The sequence below is a fragment of the Zea mays genome, chromosome 1 (genome assembly GCF_902167145.1).
Source record: "Zea mays cultivar B73 chromosome 1, Zm-B73-REFERENCE-NAM-5.0, whole genome shotgun sequence".
Taxonomy (NCBI): domain Eukaryota; kingdom Viridiplantae; phylum Streptophyta; class Magnoliopsida; order Poales; family Poaceae; genus Zea; species Zea mays.
In genome coordinates this window covers 148088343-148105975 of record NC_050096.1, presented here as the reverse complement: position 1 = coordinate 148105975, position 17633 = coordinate 148088343, and positions in this window count along the sequence as shown.

Below are 17633 nucleotides of genomic sequence, written 5' to 3'. Positions count from 1 at the left end.
TCTTCTCATTCTCATTTCCAACAGCTGTTGAATCAAATTTGGACCTACCACTCCCACCTTCAAGGCAACTTTTGATCCTATTTTTCCTTTGCCTTCCAACACCCCTTTTTTGAAGCGGTGCATTTACTTGAAATGGCAAGTCCACTTTAGGCCACTTCTCCTTGCTACAAATGAACTCTACTCTTCTAGCATATGCCTTTTTGAACATATCTACAGAGTAGTAATCATGGACAAAGTCCTCCATCATCACATTTCGACATCGTTGTGCTGTTATCAACGACAAAGCATGTTGGCAAGGCTTCCTAGTTTGCTGCCACTCACAACAAGAACACTCATGCAAATATGCCTTAACAACAAACCGATGATTGCAATTGTCCCACACCTCAGCACCATAGTGGTCACCTTTGATAACAGTCAAGTGTCCTAGCCCTCTTGTTCTAGCATTCAATATTTGTAAGATTGCTGGTAGTATCATCCCATTTAGCCTTTCTCCATTTTTTTCCTCTTGAAAAAAAGAACCATAATCTTCTCTCTAATCTTGTCAACAAGCTCAACAACAGGCAAATCCTTTATATCCTTGATCCAATTGTTGAAAGACTCAGCTACGTTGCTTGTGACATAATCACACTTGATTTCAGAATCAAAATAAGATCGTTGCCACTTAAGCTTATGATATGCCTCCAACCACTTCTTAGCTTCAGGGTTACCTGCATAAACTGCAGCCATGTGACACTCATAAACATACTTGTCATATGCCCTAGCTGCAGGCCACATGTGTCCAACACTTTCACCAGAAAATCTCTTAACAAAATTCTCCATTAGATGCCTAAAACATTCTCTCTGATCAACTTGTGGAAACACATCACGCACTGCATTTAGCAACCCTTTGCAAGCATCTGAACAAATAGCGAGTTTAGGAAGATCGCCTACAACCTTGTATAGCTGAGTCATAAACCACTTCCAATTGTCTTTTGTTTCTGAGTCTATAAATCCATATGCAACTGGATACATCCAATTGTGACCATCCACAACAGTCACAGAAGCTAAGTGTCCATTCCATCTACCATTGAGTGTGGTGGCATCAATACCAAGCCATGGCCTACAACCTGATCGAAACCCCTCAATACAAGGACCAAGTGCACAAAAAAACCGGTGGAAATAAGTTCTACCCTTAACCACCTTGCAGTCAATCTCAATAACACTATGTGGTGACCCCTTCATGACCTCTGCCTTCCAATTATATAGCAGCCGAAAACTCTCTTCCCACGAGCCATACAACTGATCTAGAGCCTTCTCTTTTCCTTTCCATACCGTGTCATAACCAATTGTGCACTTGTAATCATCTTGTAGCTTAACCTGCAACTCCTTAACACCCATCTGAGGATTTTTTCGAAGGATAGAAACAGCCTTGGAAGCAACCCACTTGCATGAAGGTGTAGTTGTTCTTCATCTACTACTAGATGTACAAGTGTGTACATCATTCAACACCGTGACCTACATGAAAAACACAATAAAAGTATTAGTCAATTAATTCTAACAGAAATCAACAACAATTCAAATTTGTTGATTATACTAGTTTAGAAGTTAGTACCATAACAGCCACCTCACCCTCCTTCTTGAATCCAGAAATAGACCAAGGACAATCTCCACCTTTGCAATACCCTCTATACCTTGACTTGCTTGTTGCCCTAATACCCAATTCAAACTCTTTATTTATTGCATATTGCCTCACAGCCAATCGAAAATCTTCCATACAAGGATATATGGTGCCTACATCCAGACTGGGATTATCTTTGTCATATTCCATCACTATCTCCTGTAGAATATAATCATTCACTACCATATGTACATCTTCAACACCCTCTATATCAAGAACTGTAGAAGCATTTGAGTCTGTAGCCATTTCTTCCTCCCTCTCATCCTCACGAGACAGACCCAAAAGTGCATAAACTTGTTCTTCACTGCAAAGTTCTGTTATTCCTTCCTCTTCTTTTTCTTCTTGAATTTGTATTAAATCCCAATCTACCAGTGGAGGTGCTTGCTCTGGTAATGTAACTGATGAATCTATTGTGTTGCCCTGATTCAAACTCCAATCCATCTCGACTTGCTCATCTCCATTCATGGCTACTACAAAAAAATCATGTGTAGCAGATCATATCTCACGGTTACAGGTTCCAGAAAAGAACAAGTAAATCACATGTAGCAGTTCACATTACATAGTTGCAGATTCCAAAAAAGATCAAATAAATGTAAGTCTACATAGTTACTAAACAAAGATTATTATAAACTATATGTAGCAAGGAAAGGCTGCTGGAACATGATACAGAGGACGACGATCGAATTACAAACTGCATGTGACGAGCACATGCTGCTGGCATGGAACGAACCTGACACAGTGGTGGCGAAGTCCAGGACGGCAACGACAGCGCGATGGGGAAGTCCTGGACGGCGGCCGCGTGGTGGGAAAGCCTGGGACAACGGCGACACGGTGGGCAAGTCCGGGACGACGGCAATACGGTGGGGAAGGCCACGACAGCAGCGGCCCGGTGGAGAAGGCCAGGACAGCGGCGGCACGGTGGGAGTTTCTGGCGCCGTTGGCTGTTCATGACGGAGTTCACGAGAAAATAAAGGAATTGGCTGCTCCGTTTCAATTGGATTGGATGCGTTCCAAAAAAAACAGAGCAAGGGGCACAATGGTCATGTCACATGACAAAAAAGATAAAAGAAAAAAAATCGGTTTTAAGTTGGCTAATAATTCTATTATACCAGTATGACACAGTACAAAAGACCATTATATCGAATCCTAAATTGAAGCGATTATTGTGTTGAAGCCGCTTGAAACAAGGTTTATAATAGCAAAAAACTCCCCCCCAGTGGCTAGAGATAGGGACACGGGAGAGAAGATGGAGAGATATTTTCCTTTTTTTAATTTCTTCTCTCATTTTTATAGGAAAATCATAGACATTTTGGATCCCGATTGGGAATCACAGATATTTCAAACAGTTGGATTATTAGCGATGCATAACGAGTCGACGGTACCTGTGATACGGTTCTATTTAATCGAAACCAAACCGGATTTATCTGAATCTTATTTATTTCGGCGAAACAAATTTCAGACATCCGGGTTTTGGTATTAGGATTTGGGTGTGGTCTAATTTAGTTGGATCAAAATTTTACTGGTGACGATAAATGAGACTAATAGGATTAAACTGATTCCGGCTCTGGTAATTTGTTCCGAGAACTTCCTTCGTCGAGTTCTAAATAAATTTGTTTGGGGATAAAAATTACTCGAGTGGGTCAGGCTTCCGATTTCGTATTCGCACGAGCGATGAGTTTTAAATAATCATCGGACGCACCGATTTTCGGAACAACTATGTTCCGAACATCACGAAAATTTAGGAAGAGCTCAGATAGATAAAAACGATGTCGAACTCGCAATTGACGAAATAGATGCGATATTAAAATCGCAATAGGCGAAGATGATTAAAATTTTATATCTGTTTTATCCACTGATATTATGTGCTTAAATCCATACTCGTTGTCGAGCAGAATATAAACACCAGGGGTGTTACATTACCTCCTGCGCACTCAGCCCACTTCCTCTTCTCACTCGCGTGTGGACCCCATCTGTCATCTCTCTCATCTGCGCTCGCATGCCAAACAGAACCCGCGGGGAATCCTCGTGGCTCAAACGGCTTGGCCGGGATCTCCGGGCAGCCTCAGTTGCCAAAGGTCTGCGACCCGCACCCACGCCGAGAGGACAAATCGAGAAAATGGGGTGTGGGGAGGGAGATAGATAGCGTCGCCGCCATCAAGGGCGCGATTGGCTACCTCCTGGACCTCAGCATGGGGTTCGGATAGGGCGTCCGGGCGCTTGGAAGCCAGGGCCGCCGCAAATTCGGCAATTATGCAGTGGATACAGGGTAATTTCTCACTCGGTTCCTGGGTACGGCGGAGCTCCCTCCATGGGTGAGCCTCTGACCTTCCTCTGCGTGCTCCCTCAAGCCCAAGTGCAGGGCGCCCTCGCGAGCTCTATGGCCGCGCGCGCCAGGCCTTGCCATCTGTGGAGCTCGGCAGCCAGAGCTGTCCGGATATCTCGTCGACGCTGTGCAACGCCGCCTCATATCCGCCCCACGCCGTGGATCGGAAGGCTGCGCTACCCAATCGCCGGTGAGTACCCTACACCCGTGTTCGCCATACCATTGTCCACATGTTGCATCAATCGGTTTAGAGATTAGGGCGAGGGAGGGTAGAATCGTGTGTCACCGGTGAGAGCTCACTGGGTGGCGATGGCGGCGCCGCCGTCTGCGAGCTAGGAAAGGAGCGATGCATGTGCACCGTCGGATCAGGAATGAGCGATGGAGATCTAGAGAAACATAACAGTTTGGCCTGGGCTAATGTTAACCATAGATCTCGGATCTGATGGTCAGAATCGCGTACCCATTTAGATTAATGTAGACCTAATCTCGACTGTAGAAGATCGAGCGTCCCAACTAGCCTCGTACCCCTTCGGCCTGCCTAGTTTGCAAAAGAGCCCCTGGATGATTTAAAAATAAACTCGCCAGCCTGTATGACTGTTCTCTAAGTCTTAGGATCTTTGCGTAGAGGCCCCTGCCTTCTCTGATAATTGAGGCGCAGTCCAGGAAAATGGAAAATCAGAGAAATTGATTTATAAAATGAATTTCTTATATAAAAACAATTCCAGAATCTTGTTAAATCCATAGGAAATTCATATGAAGTCCAAATTAATCCATTCCATCTTCTATAGTTTTGTAATATTATTGTTTATCACCTAGTGTCTCTGTTTTGACATGAAAGTCACATTAAAATTTATATCCTATTTAATCTTGTACAAAACACATTCAATCTTTAGAAATTCATAACTTAAAATCTATAACTCTGAATTGACCCGTTCCAGTTGCGTTAGTGTTGGGACCATGCTTCGTCGCTGAAGGTCCTGCGGAAAGGAAATAGCTTCGGCTGAAGCTGCTTGAACGTAATGACGAAGGTATCATTCATGAAGCTTCGGTATTACAGCATGTCCGAAGATGAGGGATCGAACCGACTTAGAGATAGAATGACCTTTTAGTCCATAAGGGTCTGAGTCAATGTTGTAAACTTTTATGAGGGGCATGATTGTAATTCCTCATAGGCTGTGTCCTGTGCCTATAAATAGTGAACAATATTCCTTTACTGGTCACGCATTCCTGTAATTGCAAACGCATCACTCGGGAATTATTGTTTGTCAAGGCAAAGGTATAAATGTACCTAAACGTTATATTGAAACATCTTAGATTCATATAATAAGATATGTGAATGATGTCATTTATTTACAATATATTTATCTTTAATGTTTCACGTTTTACATTACTTTGTATTATCTCTATAAGTTTAATTACGAAGGTGAAACCTTCGTAATGTTATGCTTGTGACCTTCGTCCGAAGTTCATTAAATCCTCGTGGAAATAATGCTTCGGCGGACGAAGGGCATTGATATTTAACATTTTATGTTGCCTTGTTCTTAATTCATAGCATTTGAGAACAAGTCCCCAACATTGGCGCCCACCTCCGGTGAACTCACTTCCACTTTTTTGAGCTGATGGCTTCGTTCAACAATCAAGCTGGAGCTGCTTCGGCTCCGAAGCTGGTACTCCCGATAACAGGCGGTTCATGCTCAGAGCCAGCCAACAAGAAGAAGAAGAAGGAGGCATAGAGAAGGGTACAACATGTCGGGGTGCAAGGATCCTTCATCAAGTCAAGATGGTCTCACATTCCAATCACCTTCTCTCAAGAGGATCTTCAACTCAAGGATTACCCACACAACGATGCTATGGTTATCTCTTGTGTGATCAAAGGATTCCTGGTCCATAATGTTTTGGTTGATACAGGCAGCGCAGCTGATATCATATTTGCTAAGGCCTTCAGACAGATGCAAGAGCCCGAAGACAAAATCCATGATGCCACACATCCCCTTTGTGGCTTCGGAGGAAGGCAGATCGTAGCACTTGGAAAAATCACAATGCCAATAACCTTCGGATTCATTAACAACACAAGGACTGAACAAGTTGTATTTGATATTGTTGACATGGAATACCCTTATAATGCAATCATTGGTCGTGGTACTCTCAATGCCTTCGAAGCAATTCTTCATCCAACTTATCTTTGCATGAAGATACCTTCGGACCAAGGGCCTATTGCTATTCATGGAAGTCAGGAAGCTGCCAGAAGGGCCGAAGGAAATTGGACAGACTCAAAAGCAATCCATAACATAGATGGAGCTGAAGCTTGTGAGCAATACAAGTTCAGAAGGGAAAAAGCTGCTTCAGCCGATCAGCCGAAGCCCATGCTCTTGTGTGAGGATATAGCAGAGCAGAAGGTGCTCTTGGGATCTCAACTGTCCGAAGAACAGGAGAAAACCTTGATAAGGTTTTTGTTCAACAACAAAGATGTTTTTTCTTGGTCAGCTAATGATCTTTGCGGAGTTAACAGGGATGTTATTGAGCACTCGCTCAATGTTGATCCATCCTTCAGACCCAGAAAGCAGAGGCTTCAGAAAATGTCTGATGACAAGGCCGAAGGTGCTCGGAATGAAGTGAAAAGACTCCTCAGTGCCGGAGTTATCAGAGAGGTAAAATACCCAGAATGGCTGGCTAACACTGTTATGGTAAAGAAGGCCAATGGTAAATGGAGGATGTGCATTGATTTTACTGATCTCAATAAGGCCTGTCCGAAGGACGAGTTTCCATTGCCAAGGATAGATTCCCTAGTTGATGCAGCAGCTTCATTAGAGCTTATGAGTCTGCTGGATTGTTACTCAGGCTATCACCAAATTTGGATGAAGAAGTAGGATGAACCGAAAACCAGCTTCATAACCCCTAGTGGAACATATTGTTACCTTCGGATGCCTGAGGAGCTTAAGAATGCTGGAGGAAGCTTCAACAGAATGACAGCGAAGGTCCTTCATTCCCAGATAGGCAGAAATGTGCTAACTTATGTTGATGATATCATTGTAAAAAGCACGAAGCAAGATAATCACATTGCTGATCTGCAAGAGACCTTCGCTAATTTTAGACAGGCTGGTTTAAAGTTGAACCCAGAAAAATGTGTCTTCGGAGTGAAGAAAGGGAAATTTCTTGGCTGTCTAGTCTCAACAAAAGGAATTGAGGCTAATCCAAACAAAATCGAAGCTATCCTTCGAATGGAACCACCAAGTACAAAGAAGGGGGCTCAAAGATTGACAGGAAGACTGGCATCTCTTAACAAATTCATATCTAGATCAGCAGAGAGAAATTTACCATTTTTCGAAGTGTTGAAGTCAGCCGAAGTTTTTCAATGGGGACCAGTCCAGCAGAGAGCCTTCGAAGAGCTGAAGCAATATTTGATGGATCTAACAACACTAACTCCACCAACGCCAGGGGCTCCTTTGTTGTTATATGTGGCAGCTTCGCACTTAGCGGTAAGTGCAGCACTTGTCCAGGAGAAGCTTGAAGGCCAAATAAAAAAGCAGGCCCCAATATACTTTGTATCCAAAGTTCTTAGTTTATCAAAGAAAAATTATACAGAATTGGAGAAAGTACTGTATGCTGTTTTGATGGCCTCCAGGAAGCTTCGGCATTATTTTCAAGCTTACAATATAATTGTTCCTTCTTCACAATCGTTGAAGGATATTATGAGAAATCGAGAAGCTACTTGAAGGATTGGAAAATGGGCTGCAGAGCTCAATGAATTTTGTATTGATTATGTGCATAGGTCTTCGATTCAATCCCAAGCGTTGGCAGACTTCATTGCTGACTGGATGCCAGGGGCTCAAGAGGAAGAAACGAATAAAGATGCCAAAGTATGGACAGTGTTTTGCGATGGGTCTTGGGGAACCTTCGGAGCAGGAGCAGCTGCTGTGTTGGTTTCACCTTCCAATGTTAAAACTTGTTATGCGACAAGACTTGATTTCAGTTGCACAAACAATATTGCTAAGTACGAAGCTCTACTCTTGGGTCTTCGGAAGTTAAAGGCAATGGGAATCAGAAGGGCTATTCTTAAAACTGATTCCCAAGTTATTTCTGGTCATATTGACAAGAGCTACAAAGCAAGAGATCCGAAGCTTGAAAAATATTTAGATACAGTCCAAAGGATTGAGGCTTCCTTCGAAGGATTCTCTGTTAAAAATATTCGTCGTGGAGAAAATGAATATGCTGATCTATTAGCCAAGTCAGCAGCACAGGGGTTGCCCTTACCGTCGGAAGTATTTTTCAAAACAATAAAAGCACCTTCGGTCGAGCTTCTTGAAAGAGCAGTCCTCAACATATCCCCTGTCTATAGTGAGATCATTTCTTTCCTTCAGGGTAATTTTCTTTCAGATGACGAAGCTTATAACAAGAGGATAGAAGCAAGAGCTCGACCATATGTCATAATAGAAGGAGAATTATACAAGCGGGGGGTCTGTTCCCCGTTACTCAAGTGTTTATCCAGAGCCGAAGGCATAGAATTGATGAAGGAAATACACGCAGGCCTGTGTGGATCTCACATTGGATCTAGGCCTTTGCTCGGAAAAGTTTTTCGTCAAGGATTTTATTGGCCAAAAGCAGCTTCGGATGCAGCGGATTTAGTTCAAAAGTGCGAAGGTTGTCAGAAATGTGCAAGAGATCAAAAACAACCTTCGTCTTTAACTCAATTAATACAACCCACTTGGCCGTTGCAAAGGTGGGGCCTTGATTTGCTAGGTCCATTACCACCAGCACAGGGGAACTTAAGATATGTTGTAGTGGCTGTGGAATATTTTTCTAAGTGGATTGAGGCAAAGCCTTTAGCCACAATAACTTCGGTTACTATTTAAAAGTTTTTCTGGCAAAATATTGTTTGTCGCTTCGGAGTGCCGAAGGCCATTACTGTGGATAATGGGACATAGTTTGATTCTGAAGCTTTCAGAGAATTTTGCGATCAAATTGGCACAAAGATCCATTTCGCATCAGTTCGACATCCGGAGTCAAATGGACTTGTTGAAAGAGCTAATGGGATCATAATGACAGGAATAATGAAGTTAATCTTCAATCAGCCCAGGGGAAAGTGGCTAGACGAATTAATCAAAGTGGTGTGGAGCCATAACACAACAATGTCAAGATCAACAGGCTTTACGCCATTTAAACTATTGTTTGGTGACAAAGCAATAACCCCGGAAGAAGCCAAAACAGGATCAATAAGAACAATAGCTTCGGCAGAAGGCGAAGATGAAGCTGATTATTCTATGGAAAAAGATGCTATAGAAGGGATCAGGCTTCAAGCTATGGAAAACATCAACAAATATCAAGCTGAAACAATAAAATGGCGTGACAGAAAGGTTAGGTTGAAGAACATTGAACCAGGACACTTGGTGCTTCGAAGAGTAGCCAACCCTGAGACAATGGGCAAATTACAGCTGAATTGGGAAGGACCTTTTTTGGTAGTGTCTTCGTCAAGACCCAGTTCCTACAGATTGAAGGATATGGACGGCAACGACATTCCTAGGTCATGGAATGCGGATGAGCTTCGGCGATATCATGTTTAGCTTGATGTAATTTTTTCTATTCTTTTTTCTGGCACCCTTTTCCTTTCCAAAGGGGGAGAAAGGTTTTTAATGGGGCCACAACATGTAATGTTTCTTTTCCTCATTTCAATTCTATAAGAGTGATATCCCCCAAAAAATGTAAATGTAAACGCAAAGGACAAAGAAAAGAGAACACGGAGAAGCTCAAAAGTCGTTCCTAAGGGAATGCAGAGCTTACAACGAAAAATAAACGCCGATTCCGCTGAAAGTAAAAGGCGAAGAAGCTCCTAAGGGAGGCTTACAGCGAAAAATAAACGCTGATTCTGCTGAAAGTAAAAGGCGAAGAAGCTCCTAAGGGAGGCTTACAGCGAAAAGTCAACGCTGATACACCGAAAAGTAAACGGTGAAGCCGAAAAGTAAACGGCAAAAAGATTTGAATCATTCCCAAGGAGATGAAGGGCTATGATTATGGTTTTTGAATATTTATTCCGATATTTATTTGCACGATACATTACATCATGTCATTTGCATTCATAAACATTCATTTAGACATATATAGAATCATCATCATCATACCACACAAAAAAGACAGATGCTTCGGCAATGAGGAAAAACTTCGAAGAAAGAGGAAATTTTCATGCTTCGTTGTGTACGAAAAGAAGGGAAGGTGTTTTTCGCCTTCGGCTCAAAGGAGAAGTTTCGTCCACAGCAAAGCAGATTGTACATGGGTAAAGGAGACAAGATACATTGCAAGGTATGTACAAATTTACATAAGTTTTTTCCACAATTATATTACAAAAATCTCTCCAGAATTTTTTACAGGAAAGTCTATTATAGCAACTATTAAGCTTCAGGCCGTCATACTTCAGCTTTGTCATATTTCAGCTTCGTCGTACTTCAGCTTTCGTCATCCTGCACATATTAAAGAACAGAATAAGAAAGGTGCAAATGTCAAGGAGAAGGTAAAAGTAATAAATATAAGTTTCTCACTGGCTTAAGGTGGCTTCGAGCTTCGTCACCAGCCATTTTTCGCCCGCCATTTACCCAAATTTGGGTCATAAATCTATTTCCGATGCTTCGGGCTAAGCTTGGGATATCAACCAAATCTGTTGCTGACAAGCTGAAGTTTGGCCTATTCACAATCTTTCCGTGCGTACAGCCAGCCTTCAGAAAAGCGGTAGCTGTGCCTCGAGAAGCTACCAGGGCGCAGAAGTCGGCATGCCCACCAATAACTTCGTTAAGAGCGTCAACCTCGCCTTCAATATGTTCCAAGGTGCTGGGCAGGTTTTCGGCTGAAGGTGAAAATTTTTCAGAACTGACTCTGATAGAGTGAAATACGTCCTTCAGCCGCTGCACGCATCGGCTGCCAAAATTTAGGCATTTCTCTTGGAGATCCTTCAATGATTTTTGCAAATTTGAATTTTTCTCGACCTCAGTCTTGAGACTTGCTTCAAGCTTCTCCTTTTCTTGCTCATATTTTTCTGACTTTTTGAGTAATTCATTCTTTAAACTGTCAATTTCGGCTTGGACCTCAGCCAAGGAGCCTTCCATGGACTGAATAACAAAGTCTTTCTTTTCTAGGGCACCTTCGTGCTCTTTAGCCATGATTTCAAGATCTTGAATGGTGAAGTCCTTCTTCTTCAGAACAGCTTCGTAATTTTCAACTTTTTCTTCTAAATCTTTGATGATAGCTTTGTTCTTCTCCTCTTCAAGATCTTGTTGCATTTTAAGCACTTTACTTAATAGTATACTCTGCCAAAACAACCTTCGTCAGAAAACGACGTAAAAATAATAATAATAAAATAATAATAATATTTTTTACCTTAAAATTAGCATAGAGTAGGCTACCGGCGATATGTTGTCGCTGGTATCTGCAAAGGTCCGCTTCTATCTTCGGCAGGCCAACGCTTTTGGAGAAGGTCCTAACAACTTTGGCCTCGGTGCGATTCCGAAGGCACCTTAGCTTCCCCTCGTTGACCCCACCAAAAAGCATGGACCCTGGCTTATATCCGCAGGATATGGCATATTTCTTCAGCTCTTCTTTTTCAGCACTTGTTAATTCTTGTCCAAGTAAATCTTGAAAGTTAAAATTTTCTTCCTCCGAAATGTCTTCAACCGGTTCTTTTCCCTTTTCAGTAGCTGTGGTCACCGCAGCCACAGCAGCTTCTTCTTCAGCCATTTTCAGAAGAATATTGTCAATAACTTCTAGTGTGGTTTCCAGGTTTGAATCTTCGGTGGCCTCGGCTTCGGCTCCGGTAGCTTCGGCTCCGGTAGTTTCGGCTCCGGCAGTTGCAATTTCAATGGTTTCAGCCCTGGTAGCTTCGGCTACGGCGGCTTCGGCTTCGGCGGTCTCGGCAATAACAATTTTTGACGCCGATACCGGTGGCGGCGTCTGATGAATCACATCTGTCACTTGGATAATTCTGCGTTTTTTCGGCTTTGCGGGACTTTCTGCTGCCGAAGCTTTTTTGTCCTTCTGAAAAAAACTTTGTCAGTTCCGGTGCCAGCGGACTTAGCTTGACAGGCAAAGATTCAGTCATTACCTTCAGAATTTCTTCTACTTCGGCAGCAGAAGGTGTCGCAGGAACTTCCTCAATTCGGACCAATCTCTCTGGTTCTGGAGATGCAGGCTTTGGAGATGCAGGCTTTGGAGATGCAGCTTTTCTTTTTCTTGGAGCAACTACCTTCGGTTCAAACTTTTCTTTCTTCTTTTTTGGTTGATCTTCGTCGTCTTTAATTAAAGTGCTAGCTACTCTTTTCCTTTTCTGCCCTTCGGCACCCTTGTCTAGCCGCTCGTAGTCAGGGTATTCAAAGCCTATAGCATCAAGCACCCTGTTTAGCCTTCGTTTCGGCCAGATGCCGAAGGCTGCTGTCATCAATTGATCCTCTTTTTTAGAATAATTCCCAAGAATTTCAGTACTCATTACTTCGATTGTTTCGAGCCATTCTTGGCAGGGTGCTTTAAAATATTTCTTGAACTTATAGTGGTAGGGCAAGCGGACAAGCTCCCCCTCCTTCTCTCTTTCGAGCTTCGGCATAGCCCATTCTTTCATAGTTGGAAATATCTTGAAAGCCAAAAATTCCTGCACTAAATCTCTAGTGCCAATGTGCTCTGCAATAATCCTGAATTCAGCCAGCGCGATTTGCGTTGGACCTTCTAGTGTCATACTGCATCGGGGTCTGGTCTCTCCGAAGATCATTTCAAGCGGACTCTGTACCAGCTTCTCCTTGTCATCATCAACTTTGACGTAGAACCATTCCGATTTCCAGCCTGCCGGCCACTTGCTTCGGTAGCTGATCACAGGAAATTTTGTAGTTTTCCGATAGGCAAAATTGTAACAACCAAAATTTTCATGTAACCCATCCTTTCTGGCTTTGGTTTGGTAATGTAATTCGTGCACTCGGCAGAAACCTTCGGAAAACGGTTCCACCCCTGGCTTCGGAGAGCCCAAATATAAACACTAAGCCTAACAATAGCGTTAGGAGTTAGTTGATGAAGATAGATCCCAAACTTCTTTAACACATCAGCAATCATTCTATTCAAAGGAAATCTCAAACCAGCTTTGAGGAAACTCTTGAAAATCACTATTTCATCTTTCTGTGGCTTCGGGGTAGTCTCTTCTCCACCAAAGCGAATCAGCTTTTTCTCATCTTCGCTAAAGTAGCCCGATTTCACCATCTTAGGAAAATCAGCCTTAGAGATAGTTGACTTTCCGAAGTCCAGGTGGCTAGGCTTGCTTGGTACTGTGATACTGTGATCACCTTCAGAATCAGTCTCTTCAATATCTACTTGTTCTGCTTCGGCAGCAGGGGTGTCTTCCGATGTCACCAACCCAGATCGCCTCATTGCTTCCGAGATAGGAACAGTTTCCGCAGCTTCGGCTTCGTCTCCTTCGCGCTCAGCTCTAGCAGTAGAGCGCACTCTGGCCATTTGATTTTGAATTTCTTGAAAATTGCTTGGAAATTAATAACCTTTCTTCCGAAGCTCTTCTTCTGATGAAGCAGACACTAAACTGGAGCTTCGTTTGAATGCGAAAGTCAAGCTTCGGCTATGGTTAAAATTTTTGGCAGCAAAACAGTGCAATAGCAATGAATGCTGTGGTAACTTCACACCTACCCATCTGTTTATATAGTGCTGCAGGTAAGAAGGTGAATCGTCAGGATTTTTACACCAGGCAAACAGTTGCTCGCACCCACTGCACGGTGGGCCGCAAAAACCAAAATAGTGAACCTGCATGGTGGGACCGCTACGCGCTCGAAAACTGTATCGTTTTTCGACAACGAGCTCAGGGAAGGTGTTTTTCGGACCTTCGGCTTCCTGAAGCCTAAGAGACATTTTTCACGGATCAAGCTCGTTACGAAAAACGATCTAGCACCGCGAAGGGGCTACTGTTGGGACCATGCTTCGTCGCCGAAGGTCCTGCGGAAAGGAAACAGCTTCGACTGAAGCTGCTTGAACGTAATGACGAAGGTATCATTCATGAAGCTTCGATATTACAGCATGTCCGAAGATGAGGGATCAAACCGACTTAGAGATAGAATGACCTTTTAGTCCATAAGGGTCTGAGTCAATGTTGTAAACTTTTATGAGGGGCATGATTGTAATTCCTCACAGGCTGTGTCCTGTGCCTATAAATAGTGAATAGTATTCCTTTACTGGTCACGCATTCCTGTAATTGCAAACGCATCACTCGGGAATTATTGTTTGTCAAGGCAAAGGTATAAATGTACCTAAACGTTATATTGAAACATCTTAGATTCATATAATAAGATATGTGAATGATGTCATTTATTTCCAATATATTTATCATTAATGTTTCACGTTTTACATTACTTTGTATTATCTCTATAAGTTTAATTACGAAGGTGAAACCTTCGTAATATTATGCTTGTGACCTTCGTCCGAAGTTCATTAAATCCTTGTGGAAATAATGCTTCGACGGACGAAGGGCATTGATATTTAACATTTTATGTTGCCTTGTTCTTAATTCATAGCATTTGAGAACAAGTCCCCAACAGTTAGCTTGATATGAATATCGACTATGCAACAACAACATTTATTATACCATGCCCCATTCTTTTATAATTAGATCTTTATTTAACTTATGTTGGTTAGTCCTGTTAATGTGCTTATCATTATAATCTACTAAAATATGTTCTATGGTCAATTTATAATTTAAATTAAAGTTGAATTAATTACTACTTTAGGTTATCTTTTCTTTGGAATTATAAAGTAAACATAGAGTCTAGTTTTAATCATTTAATCCCATCGTAACTTCGTAACACTGACTCCGATCTTAGTGGTTCTCGAACCCACGATCTCGTAGCGACACGTAGATCATAATTATTTAGTTTGTTCTTATGTTTGGTGTGATGTTAATTTTGTCTGTAACATGTTTGTTTGTATTGCTACGACTAGCGTGAGGTTTCGAGGATCTGAAGAATCACCATGGTACCTGGAATCTCAAGTGCCAGGCAAGTTGTGCCCTTGATCACTTCCTTTTTACTCAGTCATGTTCTTATTGATCATAATGATCTGCATAGGTTAATTTTGATGGGACCCAATAGGTCACCCTAGTCTGTTTATCTTTTTTACCTTGTTTACCCCTAAATCACTTGGGTAGTTTTGCTATTGCTTTATATGGTTTTGGGTTAATATTTCATTACATCCCTGTTCCAATTATTCTGTTATGTTATTTATGTTCATGATAAGATCATTATGTTAATGGGAACATGGAGAACCACCCGAGAAATCGTGCCACCACAAGGGAGGAATGGGACCCCTTGGCTAACTAATTAGGAAAGCTCGTGGAAGACTACCTTACCCGAAAGGGGCAAGGGCAATAGGGGAGTTGCATGCATGGAGGTTCTCGGGTTGATTTTGCTACGATGGCGGTCAGACGAGGGATTCTTGCAAGTGCTCTTCCCTTAAACTGTAGCGGGTTTTCGGAAGCTAGTGGAACTTTGTAAAGGCCTCGTAGTGGATCCCTAGCCATTCACCTCAGTAGTGTCTAAGGGCCTTGCAAACCCTGGCGACATGGGATACACGACTTGTGGGTACAGGGTACAACCTCTGCAGAGTATAAAACTAGTATACTAGCCGTGCTCACGGTCATGAGCGACTCGGACACTCACATGATTAATTTATGTAACTTAAATTCAATTTGTCATTTGCATTTGCATGGGATTATTTATTAATTTTGTTCTATTATTTATTATGGTTTGGTATTTACTTACATCTAGTAACTGCTAATAAACTTTTGACCAACTTTAAAAGCAATGCTCAGCTTCAACCTTTATTTTGTTGATCAGCCTCACATTTCACATGAACTCCCACCTTTGGTGAGTTCATGCACATTATTCCCCACAACTTGTTGAGCGATGAACATGTGTGAGCTCACCCTTGCTGTCTCACACCCCCACAGGAGAAGAACAGGTGGTTCAAGAGGAGCCACACAACGAGGAGTTTGATTTGATCTATATGGCGTCTCCCAGTTGACTTGTTGGCGCCAAATATGGATTTTAGTTCGATTTATATTTATTTTTTTATTTTGTAAGACTTCCGCATTGTAATAAATACTCTGATGTTATTGTGACATTTATCTCTATACACTTTGTTATTATATATGTTGTCTTCTTTGGCGCATGTATGAGATCCACCCGGCTTTGTCCCTTAAATCTGGGTGTGAGAGAATTGGTATCAGAGGAATGTTGACTGTAGGGTGAAACCTAGATAGAACTGGACAACCCTTACCTACTTACCTCTGCTACTCTTGTTCTTTCTAAACTTTTCTTAACCTTTTCTCATCTATTTCCGCTTTACTCTGATTATTCTTACCTTTTCTTTCTAGAGACAAATGTGGATTTCACACTTTGAAATCATGTGCCTAAAGTGACCTTTAGGAATAGGAGACCTACTCCCAGGAACAAAAACAAAACTATTTTTTATAGGTATCCATACGCTTGAATGCTTGTTCTTATGAGGCTTGTTTGATTTGGATCTTTGATTAAGTGTGATGGATCGTGGAGTAATGTCCATAATTATATCTCCATATACATATAGGTATAAATAGAATTTATGAGATAATTAAACAACTTAGATTATCCTCCGTTAATGAGGGATCTATTTAAAATAGATACACTTTAATGGATCCCTCTTAACTTAAAGGAATCTTTCTTATCCTAATAGGTTCATCTTGTGTTAAAAAAATATCTTATCCTCTTAAATTGTTTATAAGATACACTAGACCAACCAAGAGTACCCCCACTAGAATATATCAAATAGATCCATCTTATCTTAAAAGACTCTCCCTTATCTTAATAGATCCATCTTATCTTAAAAGATAGTCTCTTACCTTAATAGACTCATCTCATCTCGAAAGGATTTTCATCTTATCCCAATAGATCTAACTAATCTCAAAAGATTCTATCTTTTTCTTATAAATTCATCTTGTCCTAGTATGTATACTTATCCCAACCACTTTGCCTATCTCATTATGGGATAACAACCATGATTTAATCCTAATTAATTGGATCTTATCTAGATGGAACCAGGCATATAAATCTTATCTAGATTAATCCGGTCATACCTAGACCCCATTCAACCTAATCTGATCCAAAATTAATTAGGTCTTATTTAGTCAAATCTAGTTATGCTAAACTAATCTAGTTCCCATCTAATCTGAACTAACCCAATTTGACCCACTCAAACAGGTTAGTTAATACTAGCGAAATGGACTAGACCCTATCCACCTGTTCTAACTTGATTCACTCTGCACTAAATTAAGAATAACCGACCAACTCGGCCTTATGCAACTACCTTAACCATCTGATGGTTACATAACCCCTCTGTTTTAACCTAGCAGAGATTCTGACTTACCTACACCATATAATCCATCCTATCGCAAAAGATTCTAACTTGTCCTAATAATATATATGCTACCCTGGTAGATCTATCTAACTTAAACTAGTCTAACCTAGTTATATCTAATCTAATCCAGACCCTACCTAATCTAATATGATCCAATCTAAAGGGAGTTAGTTAAACAAGTTAGTTAATACTGGTAACATAGATTAGATCAAATTCCTATAAATGGGTTTTAAACTTAAACGAGTA